The sequence below is a fragment of the Chlorocebus sabaeus genome, chromosome 25 (genome assembly GCF_047675955.1).
Source record: "Chlorocebus sabaeus isolate Y175 chromosome 25, mChlSab1.0.hap1, whole genome shotgun sequence".
NCBI classification, from domain to species: domain Eukaryota; kingdom Metazoa; phylum Chordata; class Mammalia; order Primates; family Cercopithecidae; genus Chlorocebus; species Chlorocebus sabaeus.
This window is the reverse complement of record NC_132928.1, coordinates 65,659,232-65,682,649: the sequence shown is the minus strand read 5'-3', so window position 1 is coordinate 65,682,649 and position 23,418 is coordinate 65,659,232. Positions and strand designations below refer to the sequence as shown.

Below are 23,418 nucleotides of genomic sequence, written 5' to 3'. Positions count from 1 at the left end.
TATTTAATATCTTCCACACCCTTTTGCATGTTCTCTGAACTAATTAAGTTCTTCACAAAGAATATATATTATACAATGCAAAACAGGAAGAATGTCTTTAGTATTGAGACACTCTTCTCATATCAATCCTGGCACTGTCTAGATGACTATGATAAGACATTCATTTCTTTGAATTTCAGTCTTATCATCTGTAAAACAAAGGGGGTAAACTAACTTATATACAAAGTGCCTTATAGTTCTAATGTTTCATGGTGGAATTTAAAAGCCAAACAGTTATAGTAAAAAACATTATCAATTAGAACATTTGGTTTATTCCGAATTAGGGTTAAAGGCTAATATTGGTATTTCAATGTAGCTGAAATTACTGCTATTGTATGTTAATGCAGGTTTGCTTCAATTGCAGTGTGGTGGCTAACACAAGAACCAAAAGACAATTGTGTACTTATTTCTTATTCTTAGAGGTATAGCATCTATTGCTATGGTAGTAAACTGGAGATGTTACGTAAAAGGCCTTGGGCTGGGTAATTTGGGAATGTGTGCATACTTTAGGCAAATTATGTTACTTATTCAAGGTTCAGTGCCTTCAGCTGAGAAATGGACATAATTATAACTATCTCACACATTTCATGGAGTTGTGAGAAAGCAATTTAACTTATAAGAAACCAATTTGTAAATATTGCATGCTCATCAAATGTAAACTAATGTAAAAAATATAAAACAACTTCTAAACTCATCAAAGGTGTTGACATTATTACCTAAAGCAGGGCGGCAAGCCTAATACCTGTGGAGCTAGGTGTTCCCATCTGGTAAAGCGAATAGGTGGTGCATGATGGCTGGCGTCAGACATTGGACCTCCACTATGCAAAAGTCACATCAAGTTATGGGGACTGTGGCAAACTAGAAAACACATACATTGTCTAAAGAACTAGTGGCTACTGATCTCCAAGTGATCATTGCCTTGTGGAAAGGCAGACCCAGTGTGGAGAGAATTTTCGTTTTGTGTATATGTGTGAAGTCTGGAAATCCAGATTAGTAAGTACAATTTCTCAGTATTTAGATGTTGGCAACTAGTTCAAATTTAAAACACTGTGTGAATCAACATTAGATATGTTAAGTAAAATATACTATCAGTCCAAATTTGGTCTGAAGGTCACCAATTTCCAACTTCTGACCTAAGCCTTAACTATCCCTGTAGCTCAATCCTTGCTGAATGCACGTGAGACTTCCCAGTCATTGGGAGGACAGCTTCTTCCACTTGTAGTAATGATCACAAGGGATTTAATTTGAGACTTGGGTGAATGAAGCCAGAGACCCCTGGAGAAATATGGGATAACAGTTCTCAGGAACGGAAAATGCAAGATTGATGAACAAATCAGCATCCTGCTTACCATCCGGAAAGGAGATTCCCTGGATGCCTATAAGGATGGTTACCAAAATAATAGCTGGCAACACACTGTTAGATTCTATTATGGTGCCCAATAGCATATTCCATTTTCAGATTCCCAAGAAATCTTTTCTCTCATTGGTCCTATACTACAGATTATTTTTGAAATTCTCATGTTATTTTATCATAGAGTAGACTGCATGCTTCATTAACACTGAGTGTCTAATTCATCCTTGAATGTTCCATAGTGGTTGAGTATATCTTAAGTATATGGTCAATAAATCTTGTTAAATACTTAACAAATCTGTGATTCCTATATACGCCAGAACACAGTATATTTTCCAAAGACCATGTGGTATAGTTCAAAACAAAACCAAACAAAATAAAGGCAGAGAAAGAATGAAGGAGGAATCAGCAAATTTGGTTATACTGGTTCTACTATAGGCTCTACAATTATGTAGTTGAGTGATCTTGAGCAAGTTACTTCAAATCTCCAGGACTCTATTTCATCACTGTAACATGAGAAAGTTCAATTAGATACAAAGGTACCTTCTAATTCTATGCCTGAAATCAACAATGATGCCTACTGAATGCAAATCCTTTGGGAAGTGTTAGGACTCTTCGTCACTTTTGCTTTGTAAAGATTCTGAGTCAGACACCTTAAGCCAGTTTTGTTTCCCAGATTCATTTTCTGATGTTGGTTTCAGATGAAAAATGGTTGTTCTGTCCTGCAAAACTGGTTTTTATAAAGCTCCAAGGTATACATCCCTTTATTCCATTTATAGACATGTTAATTATCTAGTCAAATAACACCCAACCCAGGTCCAGCTACCCAAGAGGTCAAAAGAAGTACAATAAAACAATCTCCTAGTGGGAAATTCCAAGAAACAAAACCAGTCTCTGGAGCTGCTGAGATAACATTAACGTGGAAATGCATTTCCTGACTTCTGCTCAGAGATAGAACTACCCTGGAAGCCAGAAGACAGGTGCCCCAGGAATTTCGACAGATGCCTGACAGGCCAGCATTCATCATTCAGTCCACCATGAGAAATGGTGATTGGAGACTGATGTTATCAAACTGCTTAATCTCACTCTCATCACATAGCCTTTTCCTGAACCTTGCTACACATTGTTGCGGAAGAGAGACAGTCATACGTTTTCCTCTGATGGCAGTTTCTGATCATCAGTAACCAAGGCCAGACCCAGGTCTACTTGTGAAGTAGAAAAGCATGTATTTAGTGTTTGTAGCCACTTTATTTTGGTCATTTGTTTATTCACTTACTTCAACATTTATGTATTCATTCATTCAACAAACATTCATTGACTACCTTCTGTGGCCAAGAACAGTTCTGTTCTAAATATGATCTAAATATGAGATCTAAATATGAATCACATATTTGTTGAATGAATAATGTGTGAATTGTTGAATGAATGAGTGAGAGGCATAGTCCCTGCTCCTAGTGCACTCCCATTCCAGCATGAAAGACCATTAAAGAGACCATTATAGTTTTTTATGGTGAGTGCTATGGTAAAGATGGGTAGAATGTAATGAGGCCCATACAGGGCTACTGATGCTCCCTTGGAGGCTCATGTAAACTTTCTCAAGTGGAGGGAGCCCATTACAGTTGAATAGAGCAGCCAGCCTCTCAGAATGATGGTCTGATATAAAAGGTCTGAGGTCCTTAGCCAAGGTTTGAGGTCCTTAGCCAGTAGACAGCTAGTTCAACCTTGACGTGAATGAGATGACCAGGAGGAAGGGACAGAGTGGGGAATGAAACAAGATGCTGGGGAAGGACAGTGTTTAAGGGCACAGTCTGAGCCTTCTCCTTGAATCAGTATGGCCTGAATTCCTAACTTGCAACATACCAGACATGCTGTGTTTTCCATCTCCATGCCTGCAACCCTGATCAAATCTCTTCTCTGGGTGTTTCCCACATTTAGGTGAAACAGATTAATACTACTTAAATTATTAGTCTTCAGTGGCAAACTAGGGAAAGTTGTAGAATACCAATGATATATATATACAATCAAAGCTTGAATTCTGATTGTGGAATTTCAAAAATGAAGCAAAAGGCGAGGGAGGATTTTCAAGCGAGTGAATCTTTTCTACTGGCCGTGAAATCATACCTGTTGTGCCCTCTGCCTGTGAGTCAAGTCTGGTTCATCTACTGTATCTATAAATTTTTCAGGTTTGTATATTAAAAAGAAATCTAGTGTTGCCACAGTAAAACTATTATGAGAATGAAAACACTAGGTTGTGATTATTGATATTATGATATTAATAAGAGTCCTATTAAATCAGGCACTATGACAAACGCTTAACATACATGGTCTCACTTAATTCTCAAAACCAAGATTTAGGGTAAAGAAGCACGGCCGAAACGTTTAGTTGGCTTATATAGGAAAACATTTGAAAAATACTTCAGGAATTTGAGGCTGTATTAGAACTATTACATAAAATTTTTTTTAAAAGATACTATTTTATAGAGATTATTAGTTTATGTATTAATATAACTAAATGACACAAATTACTTTTATTAAAATAAACTGACATAGTATTGAAGAGATTCAAGTATACAGCAAATAGTTGGCATTCTGCTATCAAGTCATGGTAATAATTCTGATGACTTTCTTATTATATTGCAAATAGTGGCTCTATGCCCTTAGAAAAAAAAAAAATCTGCTCTAATGCCCGTCCAAGATAATTATTGTCATGTTAAAAGGATGTGTGCTTCATTGGATAAATCAAATAAATGAATTTTCATTTGGAAGTCCATCTGGTGTGCTGGGGAAGAAACCAAACAAAAATAAGGAGTTTCCTTGGCTTTCTGTGGGCACTCCCCTATGTGACCTTGTGCAAGTCACTTACTCTGCTTGCATAACAGCACTTGCTGCAAATAGTTATTAGAGCGAAGGATGTTGCACAGAGAAAAGTGTCACATATCTGAGTACTCCGGAGAATGTTGTAAGATTGAGCTCTTATAAAACCCAGAGAAGAGCGACTAAAGACAAGAAAAAAACACATTACATTTACCTTTCCTACTTTGCTCCTTTTCCTGACCCCCAATTAGCCATTCCTTCCATTTCAGTGATGTAGGGGGACTTTTCTGGCTGCAAGCACTCTTCCCCGATGAGTACAATAATCAAAATTTATAATCTTAATTTAATAATCTTAATTTATTGAGGCCTTAGTATGAACCAAAAATTATTCTAAACGATTTACATACACCAAGTCGCTTAACCTCACAAAACCCTATGAGTTGCATATATTATCACCTGCAATATACAGAAAAAGAAACTGCACAAAACATACTAATTCTAAAAAGCCAGGATGGGGTGCAATCCCAGGCAGTCTGACTGAACATTTTACCTTTGATGTTACACACAAGTTGATTTTTTACAAAGTGTACTTCTATCATTGTATTCAGAACCATTCATTGCACTTGTGGTCATTTTAGTGTCTCCATATTACGTTTTAAACCCCCTTAGGAAAAGGAATATATTTTACTTCTCTGTTTACTCAGAACTTAGCAGTGTCTGAAAAATAAAAGGCCTTAGGATGGCTGACTGAGTGTACAACCATGTTCCCTAAGAGCATGATGTAAGTTTGGAGACATTACTTAAAATGTAAGTTTTAAATCCAAGACTCCAAAGAATCAATGGATAGGTTTCAAAGAGTCTATGGCCTCCTCACTTCCAATAATTGTATGCAATATATTATAAACAAACATTTTTCTTCCTCTAGGGAGAGATTCTATATACCCCTCAATGATATCTAAAGGGATCTCTCCCAAAAAAGTTTAAAGGGCAACTGGGAGCCTTGAAGCAATTGGCCACTGGGAACCAGTTTCCCTACCTGATTTGATTCCAAGCAGGATTATGCTAATAATCATTACAGGAGTTAAATGGCTAAAGTTTTTTGCCCTTAGCCATATAGAACTATAACAAAATGCCAAATTTAATTATACATAGAGAAAGTCAATTTTTTAACAATTTTTATTACTAAAATAAAGATATTTAAAAATAACAATATTAAAGTAAAATTCAGTTAATAATGTTTAATTAGATTATATGTTTTCAGAAATATTGTGTTTATGTTTTCATGTTGACCAATTTTTGTGGATTTATTTTTGTTCATGTTAATAATTACAAAGAAATTAACAAAATTGATCAGATAACAATGCACATTCATCTTTTAGTTGAATAAAAATGCAAAAATAACTCTGGGATTACTTTTTTTTCCCCTGGATATAGCCTATGGTAATATGCAATCTATTTTGTGCTCCTCTAGTTTCTGTTGATACCACTTGATAGAAGTCTTTTTTTTTTTTTTTAAATGATAATAGACTCTTTTTCTTTTGTTTGGATTGATTTCTCATTTGAAAAATACTTGTTTTCTCAGATTGGAGAATTTCTTAAGTGCCTAAGAAGATGACAGGAGAAAGATTCCGAAGCAGCAATTAAATTAAATTCAACATGCATCCACTGAGCACTTCTTTTCTGCCTAGAACTCTACAGGGACCCCAAGAGATATTTACCAGAAAGGAAAATATAGTCTTTTCCCTAACGAAAACCCTTATTTCCAAGAAGGTAGTTTATGGGTGTTCTTAAATATTAAACTTGGTGCAAGCTTGTACAACACGCAGCCCGCAGGCTGCATGCGGCTCAGGATGGCTTCGAATACAGCCCAACACAAATTCATCAACTGTTTTAAAACATTATGAGGGCCAGGTGAGGTGGCTCACTCCTATAATCCCAGCACTTTAGGAGGCTGAGGTGGGTGAATCACCTGAGATTAGGAGTTTGAGACCAGCCTGACCAACATGGTGAAACCCTGTCTCTACTGTAAATACAAAGTTAGCTGGGCGTAGTAGCTCATGCCTGTAATCCCAGCTACTCGGGAAGCTGAGGCAGGAGGTAGAGATTGCAGTGAGCTGAGACTGCACTATTGCACTCCAACCTGGACAACAAGAGTGAAACTCTGTCTCAAAAAAAAAAAAAAAGAAAAAAAATTATGAGATTTTTTAAATTTTATTTTATTTTTTAGCTCTTCAACTGTCATTAGTGTCAGTGTATTTTATGTGTGGTCCAAGACAATTCTTCTTCCAATGTGGCTCAGGGAAGTCAAAAGATTGGACACCTCTGGTTGCTGGTTTAGAATTGATGTATAGGCAAGAAATGCCTGCAGATACTTGAGCAGGGAAGGATAATGATCAAAATGGAAAGCTGACTCTGGCAGAGTTCTGAAAGCTGAATGAAAATGAGATGAAGCTGAAGCTGGATGAATGATAGCTGTTGTAGAAGACTTTTGTGGCTACCTATCAGAACCTAGTATAAGTATGGGGTGGTTCTGTATTAGCAGAAATGATAATGAAGGAATGAAAATAAGAGATATATGAGAAAGATTCTGAGATTTGGAAGACTGTATTATTCTTGTCAGTCATGAAGCTGACCAGGCTTACAACCCCTTCTGGTGAAACTGTCTCATTCATGCACTTACTAAAGAAACAGCCTTGTGTTTATTACCACATGCCCCCTATCTTTCTGGACATAGTTAATTTATTCAATAATATGCTTTGGCCATGAGGTCGGTCAATCTATATATTCAGGCTATGGATTGACCTGGTGTGAAATGACAAGTCAATCAAAGTTTTTCTCTCTGCAATTTAAATTAACAAATGCCAGATGAGGACTGTTAGAAATTGTAGAAATTGAAATGGAAAAGATACACCAAGATAAAAATAAGTAGAATATGCATGATATTAGAATTGGAGTACATTCATTGGATATATTTTGGCCAAAATCATGATGGCATAAATAAGTTACATGTTTGTTTCTAAATGTTACGTCAGATCAGGAATTAGCAATCCAGAGCTGAGTAGGCTGATCGTCTACTCTGTGTTCTCCCAAATACATATCCCTGATGGAAACTTATTTTTCAGGTAGTTTATTTTGTTTATGATTTCAGAGAACATAAGGGACAAGGAAAGTGAGATAGTAAAGGAGAAAAAGCCATTATAGGGACACATTACTGAGCAATAGGACCTCAATTCCACTGGCATCTTTTGAAAAACAAAAACAGAATGCCTACCAGAATGATTCAGTTGAAAAATGGGAGGTGGGAGCATTTATACACCAGTGGCCATTTCTTATCCGTTGAGCATTGTTTCTAGAGGTATTAGCCCTCCAACATCTTAGAAGATAATGCATTCTGCCAAAGCAAGTTTCTGCCAGGGATCTACATGTGAGGGAAGCTCTAGGGGAGTAACCAAACCCACGCAAACATTCCTGAAGGGAAGCACTGCCAGCACAAAGTTGGTTGAACCCTATATGGAACTGTCCACTATTGTCATGGCACGAAGCACATGCATACTAAGATGATGCTGGTTGGGGCACCAGGGATATCTGACATAGTCCACCCCTTACATTGTGCAAATTAGTTCATTCCTGTATAAAGTTTGATCTGTTGAATCCTCAGGGCAATGGCTGGCTGCAAACTTTGCCAAAGATTTAATAAACAAGGGTTACTGAAAAAAGCTACAATGTCATTGCTGCAATTAGTCCAGTGGCTTTAACTGATATTCAGAATCTCTTCCTTCCACCATGCATTCTAGATTTCTCTTACTGTTGCCTGGAACTTCTGTTGATTTGGGTTGTTTGCTTGGTGAGGTGACCAAAACCTTCATTTCTGGGTTATCTGAGTCTACAGTTTGTCTTGCCCTTATTAGATTATGGTTGCTGAATTATCTGTTTGCCATTTCATCCAAGAGCAATTTTTGGTTGTATAAGAAATGGCCCAGAACCCTGTGGATGTGGACTGTCTTCCTCAAAACAGACAACTTTATGAGTCACTCAAAAATTAGGTCAAAGCAACATTTGCAATCATGGCATGTGTGACCTCCAAAATTCAAAGAAGCCTAAAGTACAAAGTACATATAGGGGATATTCATTCATATTCCAATCTATTGAATCCCTAAACACTTAACTGAAGTGTCAAATCCTTTAAATGTTGAAACTGCCTTAAATTTATCATTCACCCTTCTGGTATGTACGTGTCTTATTAGGATATCCAGAGTATTTGCTATTTTCTTCCACTAGGTCCAATTAGAATCATCATTAGGCATTGATATAGTGGACTAACATGATGTTTCTGAGGAATGTCAAGATGATTAAGGTCACTGCAGATAATAGTGTGGCAGAGAGCAAAAGAGTTAACCTAGTGCTGGACAAGACAATATATATATTCAGCTGTTGTCTTTATGTAAACATGAACAGTTTCCGGTAGAAAAGAACACATAGGGGCAATCAAGTGTCAATTTCAGTAAAGGTACTACATTCAGCATAACAGCTGCTATTGGGACTACTAATTGATTAAGTTTACAGTGATTCACAATTATTTACCTCTGATTATGATTCATTTGATTTTTCAGAGATCCAACAGTGGGACTAAGTGGGAATACGATGAGACCACACTCTTGCGAACTTTAAGTCTTTGAGTACAACACCAGTTTTTACAATTATTTCAAGGGTGAATTATTACTTCTATTTTACTATAATGGCAAGATAGTATGGAGGGATGTTTCAGAGGCTTCCATTAGCCCTATTTACAATAATTGCTTCTAAATTCCACAGGTTAGAAAACCAGTGTGACTATTTTGCTAGCTTCTAAGTATCTACATCTCAATTACACATTTGGGAAACAACTACTGGGTTTATGCAGCCATATATTTTGCCCCTCTCCCCAAGTCCTTAACTCCTCTACGATCAACTCTCTGCTTGTACTTATTGGTCAAGTATTAAAATTATTTTGATTGAGTAAGCCATTTCCTTCTGAAACATGGACAATACTTCTTTACTTGGGTTATAATAAGCTCTGATTCTAGTTTTCAGTCAATAAAGACATAGGGACAGATTTTAAAGATGATAAGCATCACTTTTTGAAGCATTCACCTTGGTTAATGTATTTGCATGCTTCCTCAATAAAGGGAAGCTGGTTTCCAGCTAGAGCTGGGGTGCGTCTGTAGGTCCAGATTTTTTTTGTTTTTTGTTTTAGTTTTATTTTTCCATAAATTATTGGGGTACAGTTGGTATCTGGTTACATGAGTAAGTCCTTTAATGGAGATTTGTGAGATCCTGGTGCACCCATCACCCGATCAGAATACCCTGCACCATATTTGTTGCCTTTTATCCCCCGCCCTCCCTCACTCTTTCCCCAAGTCCCCGAAGTCTATTGTATCATTCTACCCCTTTGCATCCTCATAGCTTGGCTCCCACATATCAGTGAGAACATACGATGTTTGGTTTTCCATTCCTGAGTTATTTCACTTAGAATAATAGTCTCTAGTCTCACTTAGGTCATTGCAAATGCTGTTAATTCATTCCTTTTTATAGGTGAGTAGGACTCACCCATAAAAGGGTCTAGATCCTTGTCTAGAAGGGTTTTTCCAATGTTTTCTTCACGATTTTGCTATTGTGAGTTGTACTGTTATAAACATGCATGTGCAAGTATCTTTTTCAAATAATGACTTCTTTTCCTCTGGGTATACTCAATAGTGGGATTGCTGGGTCAAATGGTAGTTCTACTTTTGGCTCTTTAAGGAATCTCCACACTGTTTTCCATAGTGGCTGCACTAGTTTACATTCCCACCAGCAGTGTAGAAGTGTTCCCTGATTGTCACATCCATGACAACGTCTACTTTTTTAAAAAAAATTCTTTGATTGTGGCCATTCTTACTGGAGTAAGGTGGTATCACACTGTGGGTTTGAGCTGCATTTCCCTGATCATTAGTGATGCTGAGCATTTTTTCATATGTTTGTTGGCCATTTGTATATCTTCTTTTGAGAATTGTCTATTCATGTCATTAGCCCACTTTTTGATGGGATTGATTTTTTTTTCTTACTGATTTGTTTGAGTTCATTGTAGATTCTGGATATTAGTCTTTTGTCAGATGTATAGATTGTGAAGATTTTCTCCCACTCTGTGAGTTGTCTGTTTACTCTGTTGACTGTTCCTTTTGCTGTGCAAAAGCTCTTTAGTTTAATTAGGTCTCAGCTGTTTATCTTTGTTTTTATTGCATTTGCTTTTGGATTTTTGGTCATGAAATCCTTGCCTAAGCCTATGTCTAGAAGGGTTTTTCCAATGTTTTCTTCTAGAATGGTTATAGTTTCAGGTCTTAGGCTTAAGTCCTTAATCCGTCTTGAGTTCATTTTGTATAAGGTGAGAGATGATGATTCAGTTTCATTCTCCTACATGTGGCTAGCCAATTATCCCAGCACCATTTCTTGAAAACGGTGTCCTATCCCCACTTTATGTTTTTGTTTGCTTTGTCAAAGATCAGTTGGCTGTCAGTATTTGGGTTTATTTCTGGGTTCCTTATTCTGTTCAATTGGTCTATGTGCCTATTTTTATACCAGTACCAGGCTGTTTGGTGACCATGGCCTTATAGTATAGTTTAAAATCAGGTAGTGTGATGCCTCCAGGTTTGTTCTTTTTGCCTAGTCTTGCTTTGGTTATGTAGGCTCTTTTTTTGGTTTCATATGAATTTTAGATTTGTTTTTTCTAACTCTGTGAAGAATGATGGTGGTATTTTGATGAGGAGATGTTTTAAGACAACATAAGACTCACAGTTTTCAGACCCATTCATCCAAATATCTTCATCCTAGGTCTCAGGGTTTTTTCAGTTCTCCTGTCTGTTCCTATTATCTAAGAAAATAAACCTGCTATGGCTGCACATTCCATGTTCTTTGTATCCCTTATATTTACATCTTTGCAATTAAATTATGGTTAGGATTTTGAGCACTCTTTGACCTGTGGCTGCAAAAGATAAGAATCACTTTAATCATTGCTATGGACACTTTCTTGCTTTAACCCTATGACCTGAGTTAGTAGTTATCTTTCTTTAGAGCATCCATAGAAGTTAATAAAATGTAAGGGCACCAGAGGCTAGATTTTGCAGGGATCTCATGAAACATGTTCAGATTTTCTCCCACAATTGTGCATCCAAAAGAGGTAAAGAAAACAAGAACATTTATCCAAAGTTTCCCATTCCCAATTAGTTAATGGTTTTCTCCAAAAGCATGAGAACCCCTGCACTTCTTAGCTGTCCATATGTTCTAGCTGAGTAAGTTGCTTCTGGTATTCAAACTTTAGGAGAAGCCAAATGGCAGAAAGTAAAGATACGTGGAATACACCCTTGATGCAGGACACTCAGTATGAAGTGAGTTAAAGCCCTAGTGAGACTTGCCACTGCAACTGCAGATGAAGTCAGAGATAAGACCAAAGAGATGCAAGGTGGGGCATCAGAGGTGTCTGATGCCACAAGTAAGGCAGTTCCACAGTGTCAAGGACTAAGATCCTTTTGTCATCTTACTTTTCATCCTGAAAGTGATGCCCTCACTATAATGGTTAAAAATAAATTCTTCTACCACATTTTCATTTAATCCAGACAGAAAGGGAAAAAGAAGAAGAAGGAACATCTTTAAGAGCAAAATTAAAAAGTTGTGCTCACATCCATTGGCCAGAATTTAGTCACATGACCATAGTTAGTTGCCATATAGGCTGGAAAATGCAGTCTAGTGTATTCTGAGTTGCTGAATACCTGTTACAAAATCAAGGATTCTAGTTATATAGAACATTTATTTTCAACTTATTCTCTACATGGAATTTTAGAAATGTTTGGTAGTTTTTTGTTTGACACAGTGACTGACTGGAAGGTTTCCTTGTCTTTTAATTAGTGCGTTTAAGGAGGCTGGATGAATTACAATGTCGAGAATAACCCAGCACAATAAAGAGTTGTCTTGTATCTACATTTTTAAAAATATCCTGAAGGACATCCAGTTAGGTGGGAAAAAATGTTTATAATTTTCTATGCCTAGAAGTTAACTCCATTTCCCATGTAAATATATAATCATTTAATACACACTGAATTCCCAAGGAGTATACCTACTTCCAGGTCCTACTTTTTTTTAACTAAAAAAAATTATACTTTATTATGTATTATTTTTGTATCTTTACTTAGAGTTGTTCACCATTTCAGCAAAAAACAACACAAAACTTATGATCTCCAGCAATGCTGTCTGTGGTATGTGAGTCACCAATATAAGGCACTGTGTCAGTCCACATTCGTGTCACATTCATCCTGGTTCATGTGTAGTTATAAGCATCTTACTACTTTATTTCATTTTCTATTGTAGCTATGCCTGAGCATTTATGTATCACATTATATATTATTTAAACTTAATTAATTTATATAAAACTTTTTCTCTTTTTTATAGTAAGATAATTTTAAAGTATTTACAAAGTATTTGTATATTTATAAATTTCAGGATAGTAAAGAGAGCTTTGTACAACATTCAGTGTAAAATGAAGTGCTTAGTCAATAAGGTTAAAAACCTCTACTGTAGAAGAAAAAAAAGAAGAAACTGAGTGACAATGAATTACTTCTTCCAAAAGGAGCATGATAAGTGAAACTAGGGAGACAAAAATTATGAGTGAATTTAGAAATCGTAGAATATGTACCAGTAGAAGCTAGGAGGCAGAAAAAGTATACAGTAAGTATACAAGAAGTCAGTTGTTCGTACAAAAATAATGAAGTAGATGCATGGAGAGTAGTCCAGCCTTGTCCAAAGTGGAACACCACAGGGAACCCTCTTGAAGTCCTGCTGCTTTTGTCTATGAGGATGCCTAAATCCAAACTGATTCCAAGGTCCAGTTTTCCTATGGGCCAGCTATATTCTAACTCCCACTTTTCGTAATAGCTAACCTACAAATCTAACTTGTTTTCTGCTCCTACTGCCTGCTACTTCAGCTTTCCCTGGGTTCCTTTGGACCTGGGGTGACTCTAGGGTGTCTGCATGCAACCAGCAGAGCATGACATCAATGAAGACTAAAAAGAAGAAAGAGTGGGAAGGTCTTCCTGTTGGAGAGCCAGAATCTAGACAGAGTGCTGAAAAAAATGATCAGAATGAAGAATGAGAGAAAGGAATGTGGTTTGAATTAGTGAGAAAGAAGATGCAATACTGATCTCTCATGCTATTTCTATCTCATTTAAATTTTAATTATTTATAGTTATTGACTTCTTAGCTCCTCACCCATCCCTCTAGTTTCCTCTACCTCTCTTCTTAGGGTTTACTTGTGAAATTCCCTGTTACATTTTACTCTAAATGCCACATAATTTCAGAAGTGGAGCTTCTTCTCCTTCCTCTTCAGGCACCTGGGAGAGGTTAATTTAGTTAATTCTGATTACTTTAAACACTGCCTATGCCTGGATGATCCAAGGATATGGAATCTGGATCATTTATTCTTTCATCAAACCTCTACTGTGTGCTAAAAAACCATTTTTGATAAGGAAACTAGAAAGAAGCATACATTTCAATCCTTCACCTCAGATGGCTCATAGGGGAGAAGAGACAGATATTCTGATCAAGTTTTGCCATTAAAATACAAATTATATATTACAAAGTACTACAGGATCACAGGTAAAAGTGGTACTGCTAACTTTGCCTGGAAGACCTGGGCAAAAAGAAAGCATTTGGAATAAATTTATATTATGAGCCATAGTTTACAAGATAAAGAGAAAAGTGAAAAAAATGCATAGAACGAGAGACATGGAATAAAAATATTGTCTATACTTACGTGTGGCACATTAATAAATGAACTTAGAGTATCTGACGGTAGATGGGAGAGCGCCAGAATGGAAAGAATTGAGGGCATGAAAATGAAGGTTGATATAAAGCTAGGGTAAGACAGTCACTAGGTAAAGTGTCCATATTTTAATCTCAACTTACTAAGTTTCTCACTTGGCTAAGAAGTTTGAACTTCATACATTTATTCACTCATTGTTTGGTAATAATGGTAATAGCAATGCATATCACTTAAAAGGGTCATTAAACGCTAGGCCCTTTGTTAAGTAATATTATAATATTCCTAGTAATCTAAGCAATATATTCAAAACTGGTGAGTTTCAGGTGCCAATATGATATTTACATGGAAGTAACTATCTGGCAGTTGGAAGTATGAAGCTAGGGCAATGGAGTGAGATCAGGGCTAACTGTTGAGACTGGCAAGCTATTGGCATCTGGGTTCTGGTGGAAGTTATCTCAAGCCAAAAAGAAGGCAAAGGAAAATGCCAATAGAGCATGAGTAGAGGAAGAAGCCACCATGAAATAAATTAGAAGTAGTTGTAAAGAAAGAATCAGGATGAATGGGATTCTAAAGCTAAAATACAGAAGATATTAAGAAGGAAGCTCTTACTAAGCCCATATTCTGCTGTGAAACTTAGTAAGTCGAGATTAAAATATGGACACTTTACCTTTTCCTTCATCCAGAAATTAACTGAAAATTTTAGGAGAAACTCAAATCCAGAAGGTGTATGAATACTAAGTCTAGCCTGAAAATATTTCTTTATAGAGATCAGGACCAATGCTCTGAAAATATTTCCAAATCCCAAATTTAAAGAAAAATTTCCCCAAGCGTGGGTTGATGCACCCTAGGATTTGGAGGTAGCAAAGCAAAATGATTGCAAGTATGAATTTTACACTAATAGAAAAAACTTGGATCAGGAAATAGCTTTATCACTGAAATGAGTAGAGTAGTCACTTTCTGAGCCTCAGTTTCCTCACCCATAAAAGAGAGGAAAAGATACCAATTTCGTAAGATTGTAGGTGAGGATGTAATGAGATAATTGGATGTAAAGCACTTAATCTGGTATGTAGTGAGGGCTCAATAAATAATAGCTATTATTATGATGATGGGCTGCTATGTGATGAGAACCCTGCCATTGCCTGACTTTTCATTAACCATGCAACACTAGGGAGTTTTTGGCAGCAACCACAAAGCAGTTTGTTGGCACACAACCTTTCAATTATCTGCACTACTGATCCCCTCCATTAGCATGGATAAGAGAAAGTGTACAGCACAGATAAGCCAGAGGGAGGAAGAAAAAAACAGTGCAGCCATATATCTATATAAATCCCTATTAGGATTTAGGAGCAGTTCCTCATGGCTACAGATTTATATCTTCAAAGAGAAGAGTCCAAGTTCTTCTTTATATGAGTTCTTTAACTTGACCATAATGAATGTTAACTCTTCTTTGTTGTTGCTTTATTTTTACAAAACAAATCTCCATTTAAGAAAATATATCAGGAGGTTTTTTCCTATGTGTTGTAATGTTTTATCTCTGATTCTTTTTCCAATGTTATGCCTCTCCTTAGCCATGGTAAGAATGATTCAACTTATCTGAGACTCAACGGAACAATACTAAAAGTCCCACCTTATCTATCACTGAACTCTCAGGCTTTGAAATGCAGATACAATCTTTTTTTTTTTTTTTCTCCCGCAAGGCTAAAGAGGTTTCACTTAAAGATGATATAAATTTATAAGTTTTATTTTTGGCCACTGGAGGGCTCTCATATTTTTTCTACTAATGAAATAGAAGCATGACTAAAAACTGAAAATTTAAGATAAATGTTTAAAGTGAGTGATCTTATGGTTTGTGCCAAAAACTAGGTGAGATGAAATTTAGGGACAAGTGACTCTAATGCTTTAGAGCAGTGATTTGGATACTTGGGGCCATTGCTGAATCACTACCAGTACCTTTCAATGGAGCTCCTGTGAAATGACATGGATAACTAATCCTTTTTTGGAATACCTCCTTTTTCTCTTATTACTAAATCCTGTCTACCCACAGAATCTCTCTTTATCAAAGACTTTCCCTAATCATTATACTGTATTTGTGCCCCCGACCTCTCTTATGAACTCTAGCAGTAATCCTCCTACATAGCCATTTGTGCTGACCTGTGATTCTGGATCTGCTCGGGTCAATCATACAGTGCTGTATACTTGTGTTGTGATGTCAGACATCTAGAAATGGTCAGGTTTGTACACAAAGGAAGGCAGTCAGCAGTTTGGATCACAGTGATGGATATAGTGATCTTAGGTCTCATCTCAGCTGTTGTGGATACTCAACAAATAGGTAAGAATTGCAGCAGGTATTTTTGTAATAGTAATATTCCATCAGAAAAGCAATATAATTGTCTATTTGACCTCCTATAGAAGGTCTACCTGGCCTAAAACAGTACTCTCAAGCAGAAGCTACAGAAAGGGACAAAGTCTGGCTTTTTGGTGAAACATGTGGGAAGAACCATTACATCATCATTCAAGCAAGCTGGGGTGTCAGAGGAGGGTTGAACAAGTAAATCATGATGGAAAGGTTTAAGATATGCAAACATCTGGGGTATTAGTGGAGAAAGCTCCAGTTTAGATGATATACAAGTATCCAGAGATTCACCTGTGATGATCAAATACCCAGTCTGGAGCAACATGAGTAATTCCAGGTCCCACCTGTGGGAACAAGCTACTGAATTCATTGTTAGTGCACTATAGGCCAAAGTCTACAGGCTTTGGTTGAAAGCCAAATTATAGGCTGAAAGTCTCCAAAACCAGCATTTGAGGAGGGTTGGTACAGGTAGCCTGACAGTCCTCTCTGGTGACTAGGCTTTTGTTTTCCTCCCTCCCTCCTTTCTTCCTTCCTTCCTTCCCTCCTTCCCTCCTTCCCTCCTTCCCTCCTTCCCTCCTTCCCTCCTTCCCTCCTTCCCTCCTTCCCTCCTTCCCTCCTTCCTTCCTTCCTTCCTTCCTTCCTTCCTTCCTTCCTTCCTTCCTTCCTTCCTTCCTTCCTTTCCTTCGTTCTTTCTTTCTTTTTTAAAGATATCATGAACTCAGTCTCTTGAGAGTCCTGCTGGTTTTGTTCTGCCTCATTGACTTCGAAGTTTAGGGCGTAAATAATACTCATATTGACCCTAGAGGTTCTTTCTGTATGCAGTTTTGCTCTTGTTTTTCTTTGTCTATCAAAGACAAGATTGTTGAAATGTTCTGTTCTTTATATGTAAAGTTTAACTCTTTCATAACCGCTTCTACTTCACTTAAAAATATACACTATGATCATTATCAGTCTCTAGAGTATATGCTTAAGTAGGGTTTTTAAAATTTGTATTTTGTTTTTAATCAATATATAATAATTGTACATACTTACAGGGTACAGTGTGATGTTTATAATACTTACATACATTGTATAATTATAAAATCAAGATCATTAGTATATCTATCACTTCAAACATTAACCATTTATTCATGGTAAGAGCATTCAAAATGTTCTCTTCTAGCTATTTTGGATTATACAATGCATTATTGTTAACTATAGTCACCCTACTGTGCAAAAAACCATCAGAACATATTTCTCCTATGTAACTATAACTTCCAACCTATTGAATAAGCTCTTCTTATCATCCCCCTATTCCTCACCCTCTCCAACCTCTGGTAACCACTATTCTACTCTCTACTTCTATAAGATCAACTTTTTTAGATTCCATATAGGAGTGAGATCATGCAGTATCTACCCTAGAACTGGTTTCTTTAAAGTTGCCATTCGTTAGTCAATAATAATAATGTATCAGTATTGGCCTATTCATTGTGACAAACATATCATACTAATGTAAGATATGTAAGGTGAAAATAATATAGAAAACTGGTGTGTGTAGGAAGAATGTATATGAACTCTCTCTGTGCTATCTCCTCATTTTTTTTTTCTTTTGGTAAGTCGAAAATTTTCAAAATAAAAATAATTAAAGCAGAAAAAGTAGCTGGCTATTCACTTAATATAACCCCAGTCAGTTAGGGCTAAAGGATGAATCATGTAGGCATCTGTGAGTGCTGCAGAGATCAGCCCTTAGAGTTGCCTAAGTGCACAGAGGCTGTGTTGCGCAGCAGTCCTGGGACGAGAGGGATGACCTGTTTGGGATATCTGGGATATTTCTATTATTTGGACTATTTCTATTATAAGCCTAGTAGATTCCCATTTGGACCACTAGCCTCTTCCTGCTGCTGCCTCCCCAAAGACATCATTCTCAGGAAGCACCAGCCTGCCCTCTTTCACTCCAGAGCCCTGAACTGAAATCAGTTCAAAGCAGCTTCCATTATCCTTGCTTTTTAAATTTGTCATGACTTTAATCTCTTGATACCCAGACATGACATTCTATTTTTACTGGCCTATCTCTTTGCTGAATTTTGAACTCTGGTCCAGTTTCTGCTTCTTCATTTCATCCTACCCCTTCTTTGGGCAGAAATATCTACCCCCATATTCCTTTTAGACTGTTGGTTTTCTGCTTCTTCATTTCATTCTACCTACCCTTTGGCCAGAAATACCTACCGCAATGCCCTCTCCAGTTGTTAATTATTGGCAAAAGATTACTTTTAGACTGTTGGTTTTTTGATGATGATGAATATCACAACACTGTTTACAGACAAATGACTTGATACTTAAAAGTGGAAGAGTCAGAGCTGGTGCTGAGTTGGTTTTCTTTTGAGAAACCTCTATTTCTGACACCTTCTCCTCCACTGGGAGCTGAGTGCTACCCTGTGTGTCTATGTATTCAGAAACCGATGACGTTGACCCATTAGATCTGCCTACTAATTTGTATATAACTCTTCCCCTCCACTTCACTATTAAAAATATTTTCAATCACAGCCTAATTTCTTTTTCTTTTGAATTTTATCTTTGGTGAATGCGCTATGCATGTTATTTTTAACTGATGTCTGGTTCTTCTGGGCACATGAGAAACCTATAATTTCCTACCTCCTTGAAGCTAGGCATGGCCAGGTAACTTGCTTTAGCCAATAAAATGTGAATAGAGGGATACATGTCACTTTCTTGTAGGAACATTTAATTGCTAGTGTATGAGTCTTCTAGCTTCTCTTCTGCCATGGTGATCATGGGAACACGTGTTGATATGAAGGTGCCGTAAGATCAGAGCAGCCTAGAGTACTGAGCCAGCACATGGTGGACAGCTGCCCTGGAGAGTTGCCCAGACATGCAAGGGAATTTGTATGAGTTAGTAAGTTTTGTTGTGTTAAAAAATAATGAAGATTGTGGGAATGTTTTTACTAGTGCATAGCCTAGAATATCTTGACTATTATTGCTGAAAAGTAATCTCAAGCGTATAATACATTGTTAGTAATTGATGGTATTTGAGTGTATTACCTCTTCCAGAGTATTTCTATTGTGATAGGAGACCCCAGGGGATAAGATATCTTAACTGAGAGGAATGAACTACTAATGATGGAGTGGAAGACCCTTGGGCAAATTAGAGATGATGACATTTTGAGATAAAGTGGTCTTTCTTTGTTCTCTAATCATACCATGATGTTGTCTGGCCAGATCCTTATTCAAATACACATTTTAGGAAGTACAATTTGTGACAAATGCAGAAGCTGTGAGATCTAGCCTCTTGAAATATGATGCCTCTCCCTAACCCATTCTGAATACATGATGTCAGAGGTCACTCATTGGGTCCTCAAAGTACTTGGTGTCTAATTTTTACACAGCTTGGAATGTCCTCTTTTGTGATTAATAATAATAATAATTCCTTTCTAATTTTTTCTGGCTACGATCTAGGCTTTAATATATGTTTTTGCTATTCTTTTCAACTACCTGTGAGGTATTACCCCCAAAGGTACATGGTTTTGAAGTGATAGAAGCATGATTTGAACTCAGATCCTCTTGAAAGTATATGTTCATTTCACCATGAGGTCTTTCTTCTCTCTCCTTAGGTGGAACTCACATTTCTTTCAACTTAAGCTGCACCTCTTCAGTGACATGGCCTCCCTAATAGTCCTCTACACAGTGACCCCTCCTCCTTTGGAATCCTTATTGTCATTTGGAACCACAGTAGCTTGTCTCCAAAGACGGCCTTCCAGTAACTCATGCTTCTTGATGATCAGGCCCTAAATAGGTTGTCCTTGTGACTCCCATCTTGACCCATAGAATGTGGTGGAAGTGGCATTGGATGACGTCCGAGGTTAGCTCATAAAAAGCTTTGTGGATTCTTCCTCATCCTCTAGAAACCCTCATTCTTGGAGTGTATGCTTTGAGGAAATCTGTATGTCATATGAGATGCCTGAGACTACTTATCTCAGACTGTTGTGAGAGAGACTACTGTGCTGTGAAGAAGTACAAGGTAGCCATGTGAAGAAAACATGTGGAGAAAGACAGATGCCTGGGTAGCCCCTTGCTGTGCCAGCCATCCTATCAGAATCACCACACATAGGAGTAAAGAAACCATTGTGAATGTCCAGCCTGGTCAAGCCTGTCGATGATTCCAGCTCCAGCTGCCATCTATCAGTAACTGCATGAGACCCAAGACAAGAACAACCCAGCTTAGCCCACTAAATACACAGAATCATCAGTTATCATGATAATAAATTGTTTCTTCAAGCAACTAAGATTTGGAGTTTATTTTATCACAATAGGTATAATAAGCAGAAAGTTACTGTATGCTGTCCTCCCTCCCTACCTCTGGTACATTGTAATATCTGTGGACTGCTATTGTATTTTTGAATAATCAATAATTTCTATAACTGATCCATCGGCATCATCTTAGTTGAAGGCTTTCTGGGAGCTTTTCTTATTCAAGATGAATCCTCTTACTTTCTAGCTTAGTATCTGGAATATGATAGGACTTCAACAAATGTTTGTTAATAATAAACTCCTTGAGGCCAGCAACTGTTATCTCTACCTTTATATTTCCTACAATGTCTAGCACAATTTTATTGTAGATCTTCAAGGATGTTTGTTGGTAAGGCATGTGTCAATCATCATGTTCCAACATACTCTAACAAATTATTGGTTCCTTTTGTAACTTGTTTTTCAAAAATTCCCTCCTTGCTCTATCTATACACTCTAGGCTTTAGCCTTGTGTGGCCATACACCTTAATCCATTCATTTAACTGTGCTATTCCCTCTGCTTGTTACCTCCACCCCACCCATTCTACTTTGTGAAAACCTATTCATTCTTCAAAATTCATCTAAAAGATTGCCTTTCCTTTAAACCTTCTCTTCCCTATTACAACACAACAGTAATCCCTTTTCTTGAACTCGTGTTACCTGTTGAGTACTTACCCCATGACATTTCACTTACCACTTGTCATTGTCTCTCTTAGCCAGTGAGCTTTTCAAGGATGGAGGCTGTAGCTTGTTTAACTTTAGCTTACTAGCACAATAAATGGCACAAAACAGATGGTCAATAACTGACTATTGGATGAATGAATACATTACAAGGAGAGAACACTCATGTGAGAGATAAGAAATAAACATAGTGTTGAGTGCTTTGTCACCGCAAAGTGCTATTAATATACAATTGGCATCAACTTCCCTTGCTGCTCCTGCCTATCTCATGCCTTTAATCTTTCACCACAAAGCCAACCGCCCTTCTTTAATCAATGCTGTTGCCTTTCTCTGAACTCTCTCTAGTGTGTACATTTTTTTTTTTTTTTTGGTCCTGAGATCCTGAGATGCCTGAAGCCTCTTCATATTCAGCCCAAAATAGCACTGACCTTTCAGCTGCTATATCACCTGGCAGCTCATATCTAATTTCCTTTTGCAAGAGCCTTGCTCACTTGCTTTAGCATTTCTGCTTTCCAGGTTTCTCTTACTGCTTGCTGTGTTGCTGATTGTGTTTTTCCCTCAGAGAATCTGGTTTCCATTTTTTTCTGGTTTGAACTCTACCTGGCTATTTCTTTTCCCTTAGGCATTCAATGGTGCACGAGGTGGGGAGGCTGGGAAATGGGAGCCACTACATTTCGATGATTTGTCTTCTGTGGGGAAGCCCACCTAAGACCTAGAAAATAGTACTGTCCTGGCTCATTCTGCCTGCTCCTCAACAAATTGTTGTCATTAGCTGCTTTTCCAGCCTTAACATGAAGTCAGAGGAAGCATTTCATGGGACTGGGATTTTGTTTGTTTGTTTTTATCTTTTTGCTTTATTTTTCCTTCCTTCCTTCCCTCCTTCTTCTCTTCCTCCCACTCTCTCCCTCTCTGTTTTATCTCTTTCTTTATCTATTTGAATCATACCCATTTCAGATTACATGAAAATGAACCTAGGTGACATACTAAGGAAATTATTTCTCAGCATTTCTTTTTCAGCATATCTTTTTCAAGGCCCAGCCCCAGACTCTAGCCTACATTATTTTCTACTAAATGACTTTCCATAGAGAACAATATGAAGGTATGAAGGGGAAAGATGTCACTATCTCCTCCTTACCTCCTGTGAACTGAAATGAACTGAAAATGGCCTCTTTTAATATGGAACTCTGTGTATGTCTCAGGAACTGAAATTTTAACTCAAATTTAAACAAACAAGGAAACTATAAAATTAAACAACATATGTACTTATAAAAATCACTGCTTAAAAATTATATAGGTTCTAGAATATTCTCTATATTTTTATGCTATTACACTTATCTAGACACTGTTTCTTCAGTTTAGACTAACTTTGCCCATCTTCTTGCTTTATTGAAATTCTACTTATCCTTCAAAACATCATTCAGATGCCATTTCCTCCTTGAAAGATCACCTTATCCAACCCAAATGTGAATTATCTCTCTCTCCATCAAGTTCCCTCTGCTTTTTGTTTATACTAGTTTTTCTAGCTTTTAAGACAGTAAGTCTTATATTTGAGTTACTTATGGAGGCATTATTACTCCCTCTAAACTGTAAACTTCTTGGGGATAGGAAAGCCATCTTATTCATTCCCGTGAGTTCTACCAAGAAGAACAGAAACCGTTTGACATCATGTCCTAGAATGGTTCATTATACTTTGGCTTTCAGAATGAAAAAAATGCACACAGATGTTAAGTCCTGCTGAGATTGTCTGAGGTTTAGGGTCCTCCTAGACCACTGCAGCTTGGAGGTTAAGAAAAGTCCTTTTAGATGCTCTCAAGGTGAATTCAATATGACAAAGTGTTTGCATGCGTGGTGGAGCGTGGTTCTGGGTAAGGAAAAGTTAGGGGCAGTGGGAGCACAGAAGAGGAGACTGTTTTTTAATCAGGCAATAGAATATTTGTCATTGATGGGACTTAGTTGCGATCCCTTCTAATAGCAATATTATAAATAATTATTTTAACACTTAACATTTGAGGATTTTTAAAGGCCAGGCAGTGTGCTAAGTGCTTTACATAGAATATAAAATACTTAATTCTTATGGCA

General features: G+C 37.2%; 1 long non-coding RNA gene across 1 annotated transcript in view; it reads left to right on the top strand.

The window, feature by feature from the left end:
• Positions 1-20,865, top strand: part of LOC140710214 (uncharacterized) — an 84,331-nt gene extending 63,466 nt beyond the window's left edge. The window contains exon 3 of the long non-coding RNA XR_012091149.1: positions 19,986-20,865. This is a non-coding gene — a long non-coding RNA (uncharacterized lncRNA). The remainder of the gene's footprint in view (positions 1-19,985) is intronic.
• Positions 20,866-23,418: the final 2,553 nt, after the last annotated feature.